The sequence below is a fragment of the Lycium barbarum genome, chromosome 10, assembly GCF_019175385.1.
Source record: "Lycium barbarum isolate Lr01 chromosome 10, ASM1917538v2, whole genome shotgun sequence".
NCBI lineage: Eukaryota > Viridiplantae > Streptophyta > Magnoliopsida > Solanales > Solanaceae > Lycium > Lycium barbarum.
This window is the reverse complement of record NC_083346.1, coordinates 89,515,446-89,522,609: the sequence shown is the minus strand read 5'-3', so window position 1 is coordinate 89,522,609 and position 7,164 is coordinate 89,515,446. Positions and strand designations below refer to the sequence as shown.

The window sequence follows — 7,164 nt, the reverse complement described above, 5'->3', positions numbered from 1 at the left end:
TACTGACATGCCTACATTTTTTAAGGATATATACTATTAACTACTACATGCTATATGGTATTTATTATGCACTAATTGTTTATTTACTTTTAATGAAAAAAGTCATCAAATAAATAATTAATTTATCTGTATATCTTTTTACTTATCACTACAAGAAAGTAGAGATACCACAACATTTTTTTGTGACATTTGCAATAAATGTCGGGAAATAAGGAATTTCGTGACATTTATGAACAAATGTCGTAAAAACAACGACATTTGATGCCAAATGTCATAAAAACACCGATATTTGGTCCAAATGTCATAAAAACAATGACATTTAATGCCAAATGTCGCTAAAACAATGACATTTGATGTCAAATGTCGCAAAAACAACCACATTTGGTCCAAATGTCGCGAAATCAACAACATTTGTTGAAAAACATCGGTGTTTTTCGCGACATTTAGCGAAAATGTCGTTAAAACAATGACATTTGATACAAATGTCAAATTTATTATGACATTTGTTGCAAAATGTCATTGTTTTGAACGACATTTGGCGAAAATGTCATTAAAAATATGACATTTGATATAAATGTCGAGTATATTATGACATTTGTTACAAAATGTTGTTGTTCTAAACGATATTTGGCAAAAATGTCATTAAAAATATGACATTTGATATAAATGTCGAGTATCTTATGACATTTGTTGCAAAATGTCATTGTTTTTAACGCCATTTGGCGAAAATGTCATTAAAAATATGACATTTGATACAAATGTCGAATACATTATGACAATTGTTGCAAAATATCATATTATTAGTCGCTAATTACTGACATTTACACCTAATGTTGGAAATCTAATTCTTTTGAAATTATTCATCACTCTTTTTAGGATAAATGTTCAAATTGCCCCTGGACTATATATTTTAAAGAAAAATTACCTTCCGTTAAAAATATATATATCTCGTTTTTACCCTCGTCGTTTATCAAAATGGCTCAACTTACTCTTATTATGGGTTAACTGAAGCAGAGATGAATTTTGACTGGTGATTTCAAGGACCAATTCGGATCATTCACAAAGTTCAAAGGCAAATTTATTTAAATCCTACACCTAAATAGATTATTTAAAACCAACTGAAGGTAATTAATTAAGAACTATGAAAAAACTTTTAAAGAGGATAATGTCACGACCCAACCCCGTATGCCGTGACTAGTGCCCAGCTGGACACTCGTATACACACCTGTTAGCTATATGATCAATCCACGACTAAACATAACATGGACTTTATAAAGACCAAAACATAGTCTCGGAGCTGTCACATAAATATATATATCCAGCAATCTGTCTCCTGAGGAGTCACAACTATCAACAGATAACGCAGTACATAAGCCGACAAGGCTGCCTCTGCACATCAAAACATTACGCAAGCAGACAAGGCTGCCACTACGACACAATAACACAAGCACACCGACAAGGCTGCTACAGCGATAGAACACGCAAAATGATCATGTACACAACTGACCACATCTGAATACAACCCACATACATGTCCACAGACCTCTAAGAGTTTCAACAGAGAAATATGACGGGACAGGGCCCCGTCGTACCCTCGAACAACATATGCATATATTTAGATCAAAAAGGATCTATACCAAAGTCTGGGCTCCGGAACAACGGAACTCTCCAAGATAGCAGAAGGAAAAATCCTAAGCCGGCGGTTCACCAAAACGTGTATCTGAACCTGCGGGCATGAAACGCAGCCCCCCGAAGAAAGGGGGGTCAGTACGGAATATGTACTGAGCATGTAAAGCATGAAATACAGTAACAGGATCATAACTGAAATAAGGAGTACAGGGAACAAGTACAATGTTCAGAATACCAAAACACTTTGCCTTTGAAACATAATTCATGCATGTCAGTATCATATATCATACTCAACCCGTTATGGGACGTAGTGACATAATTAGGTAATCATCCTGTACATATGTATATATATAACATGTCCCGGCCCTATAGTGAGGGACTTGGTAAATAAAATCATATCATCATCATGCATATATATATATCGTGTCCCGACCCTCTAGTGAGGGACTCGGTGAATAAAGTCATCATATGCCATCCTGGCCGCCATTACCGTATCATCATATCATCATGTCATCTTATCATCATATACATATACATATAACGTGTCCCGGCCCTCTAGTGAGGGACTCGGTGAACAATGCAGTGAAGCTGTGCACAAAAACATACCCGGCCCGGGACTCGGTGAAAGACATATTGTGTCACACCCTAATTCCGCTAGGGTGTGATGGGCACCCGACCCTTACCTAGGGCCGAGCGAACCCTCAGACTCTTGCTGTACATAAAATCATGTCAAACTTTTCAAATCAAATGAGATGAAATACATCGTAAATTTTTTTTTCCAGAAATATTCTTTCACGTAGCTTCCAAGCATAACGAATCAATAATCATACAAAATTCAGTACATAACACATACCGACATTTTGGCTGACGGAGCCGCTTACAGACTGACAACCAATACCCACGACGCTGTCTGCAAAGTCTCTAACGTAATCCAGAAAGCATAACATACCAACTCTGACTCGGCAGCACTCCGGGAACAAATGGAGCTTGCCATCTGCACTGGAACATCTTCTATACTGTCTTCAACTCACCTGGGAGTACCTGCGCGGCGTGAAACGCAGCCCCCCGAAAAGAGGGGGTCAGTACGAAATATGTACTGAGTATGTAAAGCATACAACACAGAAAGCAAAGTCACAACTGAAATACGATATATAGAAAGCGAGCACAATAGCCAGCATACTAAGGAGTCGTATCCGGCGTACAACAGGCAAAAGAAGTTCCGGAGAAATCAACACGGCAATCGGGATGACAAAATGTTTGCTTTCTTTTGTAAAACATCTTTGTTTCACACACATAGAAGAATCAACGCACAATTTCCGCGGCCATAAGTCCAGCGGTCACAATCACACATACCGCGGTCAAGTATCCAGCGGTTTTCTATCACAAGTTCGACATACCGCGGTCAAGGGTCCAGCGGTCTATGTCGGCATAATCACAAGTGCGGCAGACGCGGTCAAGGGTCCAGCAGTCAATGCCACACGTCCGGCATGACGCGGTCAAGGGTCCAGCAGTCAATGTCGGGCACGCCGCGGTCGAGGGTCCAACGGCCAATATCACATATGCGCATATTCACATAACCGGCCCGGGACTCGGTAACACAGAAGATAACCAGACAAAATGCCAAATTATCACTTTCCAAACATAATCACACATGCCAGGATCATGCATCACACAGGACTCAGGTATACCAAAATCGTATATCGGAAAATAAAGAAAATAAGTAGTTTGTCCAGAATCTCAGGGTAAGATTTTTAAAAACGCTTTAGATGTCAAAAACATTTTATAATGCTCATGAAGGTGGTCATAACACCTATCATATAGTGAACAGCATAATAACCAGGAGTTACCTGCGAACTCCGGACAAGAGTACATTGGCTAAAGCCGTACATCACATGTCAGGGTTTCGGTCCCCACAATTGGATCTATAATCATTAAAATCCGTCTCGGGATAGATAAAATATCTCTCGTTTAGTAGTCGAAACAATAACCATGAGTTCCCTTGACTTACCGTACGGGAATAAGACAAACAAAACAATAAGAGAGGCATCGGGGATAGCGGGCCCACCTCGGGCCAAGTCGAGGCGGCGGACGAGAATCACGCCCATTAGACTCTACGGAGTCATCCAGGAAAGTTTTAGAACGATCGGGTTACATTTGTAAACGTTTTGGAAGTCCAACCACTTTTCTAGTAAAATGCACCTTTTATAATTCAATTCTATTGAATGAATAGTAACGAAAACTAATCTCGGGTTACGATGAGCAGGATGGTCCCCGAGGCCGAAATCTCAACCTAGTGGACCTAGGGCATGCCAAAGAAGGAAAGGATAAGCTTTACATACCTTTCGCGCTACTCACGCTTGTCCAAACTCAATCTCCGTTTCGCCCAAAACCTACAAATGGTCATTGTTACCAATTGTTAACTATAAGGCTTTTGGTATTCAATCTTTAACTCATCACTTGTCTACAAAAATTTGGGCAGCATTTCCCCTATAAACTCGTCTATCCGAATTTTCAATTGCTCTCCTGTTGACACAAAAATACCAACAATAACATATGGACACAACCATATCTTCAATTCTTTTATTTCAACAAGAACAACAACATATCAAAACAGCCCCCAACTGTAACATAACGATGCCCGAAATTCTAACGAACACTTGCAATACACCAAGCAGCCCATATGCACTTCTTATACCTTATTTCATGCAATATTTTCAGAAAATTTCAGGGAAATACAACAGCAGCCACTCGACACATCGTCTACTCATGTGCAATAAAACCACATTATTATCTCTATAAACCTTACAACAACCCACAACAATTTAACTCCAACTCTAACCATTAAATTCCTTCACTCTCCTCACATATCCATGATTACAACAACCAAAATATTAATTCAAATCAGTCCATCAATTTCAATTAAAACAGCCCCTCACCCATAAATTTCAACAAAACAACAAACGAGTTTATAATGTTGTTTTCTCCGTTCTAATTCGTTAAAACTCTAAATAACCACTATAATAACATAAAAGGAATTTTATAAATACCTTATCAGAAGCTCCACCACGAAAATTTCATCCCCCAAGACCAATATTTATCTCAAATTGAAGGCAACGCAACGTACAACGTTTTTCTCTTCATGAGCTTCGGGATTCGGAGCTCGGATTTTGATCAAAATGGCTTCCTTAGCCTAGGATCTCTCTCTCTCTCTCTCTCTCTCTCTCTCTCTCTCTCTCTCTAATGTTTTTGGAGGATATTAGCTGAAAATGATCAGCCCTCAAGTGAATTTGCCATATATATTAACGTTAATGGGCCTCATGGGCCGAAACATTAGTGTTTGGGTCGGGTCCAAACTTGCTGCCCTGCCAGCCCAAATTGCATCATCCATATTTCCTTATCCAAATATCATTTTGCTGAGCGGTTTGTTGCGTTGGAAACTAGACTCGATGAACTTCATTTTAGGCTTTTGAAACACCTTAAAACTCCTCATATACTAGGAGATATGCCCCCAACAATATGGGCTAAAACTCTGGTCCGAGATTTTACTGAAGTTGTTCCGATTCATTTTGTTTAGATTCGTTTATCTTCTAATCCTCTTCCAACTCTCATGTAACCTCTTATACATACATATACATACCCATATACATACATAACAATCCATACACGTCTCGAAGGGTCCAGAGAATCACCATAACCTTAAACGTAACTGGAGAACTTACGAAGCTTCGACGAAACTCCAATCGCAAAAATATATTCATATCTTTTATCCATCTTCTATATCATTACTAATAATCTCAAATACTTTAAAAGGGCACTCACATTACCTCATATACGCTCATAACGCGATTTCAAATCCTTTAGGTTACGATGTCACCTCGGGATACTTAAGGCAACCATATATATAACGATATTTTTACTAACTCGATTAACTTTCCTTGAACTTTCTTAACTCATCCTTTCTTGTCTTAATTAAAATAGCACAGACTCTTACGGGGTGTAACATATTGAGGCATGCACGAGCAGAGTAGTGAGAAACCATATGCAAATTAAATCATATCTGAGACTCAATAGAATAATCAAAACGAACCATCATTTGAAAACCAAGACAATAGTCATATCAAATACCTTTCGAATGTCACTACGGATTATATGAAAATAGAACTTCTGGAATCATATACACGTATCAAGACATAATAAAATAGTTTCTGAAAATCAAGAACATTAGCCATCCTAGTGGCTCTAAGAATAGGAGTTCTTTGGAGTCATATATATATACATCGTCTGTTTGTTTCATAAAGATCATGCCACAAAGAAAGAAGGAAGGGTTAGTTTTACATTCCTTGTCGCTTCGCAAGTTAACTATAACTTAGGTCTCGGGCTTCACCAATCTACAAACAATACCAAATATGCCAATAATCAAATTAGGATACTCTTTCAAACCAATTCTTAATTACTTAGAAATCTAACGATATTCGGGTAGCATCTTCCTTAAAAACTTAATAATCCTCATGATTCCAATTTAGCCAAAATATCAATCCTAATACTAACATCAATATCAATAAATACATGCCCAAATAGAATCAAATCCATTCTTAAATCACTTCCAAAACAGCCCAATATAAATTCCTATACCGATGCTTGTATACACTTCTTTATTTCCGTGTATATATAGTATAACAACAAACATAACAACAACAACTACAGCCAATCCCACGATATTCAGCCCACAAAATAATTCATAACAACCACCAAACAACCCACATGATAATAGTAACAATTTATCCAATTTCTGATATAGTTTTCGTAATTCTCGTCCCACGATAATTATGACCTGGATGAATTTAAATATACCTTTAAGTCGACCTTTCAACCGAGATGGCAAGACCAGCCTACTTCACAAGTCAAGCTTATCTTCATTTGACTTCACCACGAAGTAATTTCCAGCTTGGTAGGATTCGGGAGAAACCAATGATATAGCTATGAAATTGATGGAGAAACACCACTATGTTTGATCTAGAATTCACTAAACTGGAGGGAAATTTATGAAAATGAAACCTTCAACTACTTGCTGGTACTCCACGAGATACAAACGAAGGGGAAGGGGGAAATTTCACAAACATCTCTTTTTAGGACTTGAATGTGAACGAACTGCATATAAAAATTTCCATGTAATAATGTTGCTGGACGTTTTGGGTTCCTTCAAATTGAAGTTTCTCCCAAAGTAAACAAATTGCTTAATATTGTGATCCAAATGACATGTGTAACCTTCCTACATTACTTAGTTAGCCACTTTGGATTAATTTAAACCTCTTCATGTGTGGTCATAAGTAATACACGTAAATAGCCAATGGACTACATTGATCTTTATCCATATCATTCATTATATCACTATTATGAAAATGATACCTCTTTAAATATCCATCTTTGGAAATACCAATTTTATCACCAACAAATCATAGTACTCCACTTACAATCCGACAATTAATAATTTACCCGCATAATTAATTTCTTGATATCGATCCACTTAAACATGAA

At 37.6% G+C, this 7,164-nt stretch overlaps 1 long non-coding RNA gene across 1 annotated transcript; it reads right to left on the bottom strand.

The window, feature by feature from the left end:
- Nucleotides 1–1,293: 1,293 nt before the first annotated feature.
- On the bottom strand, nucleotides 1,294–6,925 carry LOC132615638 (uncharacterized). The gene is made up of 3 exons (XR_009572780.1): nucleotides 6,481–6,925; nucleotides 2,483–2,670; nucleotides 1,294–1,726 (listed from the first exon to the last, which is right to left on the bottom strand). It is a non-coding gene; the product is annotated as an uncharacterized LOC132615638 (long non-coding RNA).
- Between the last annotated feature and the right edge of the window lie 239 nt (nucleotides 6,926–7,164).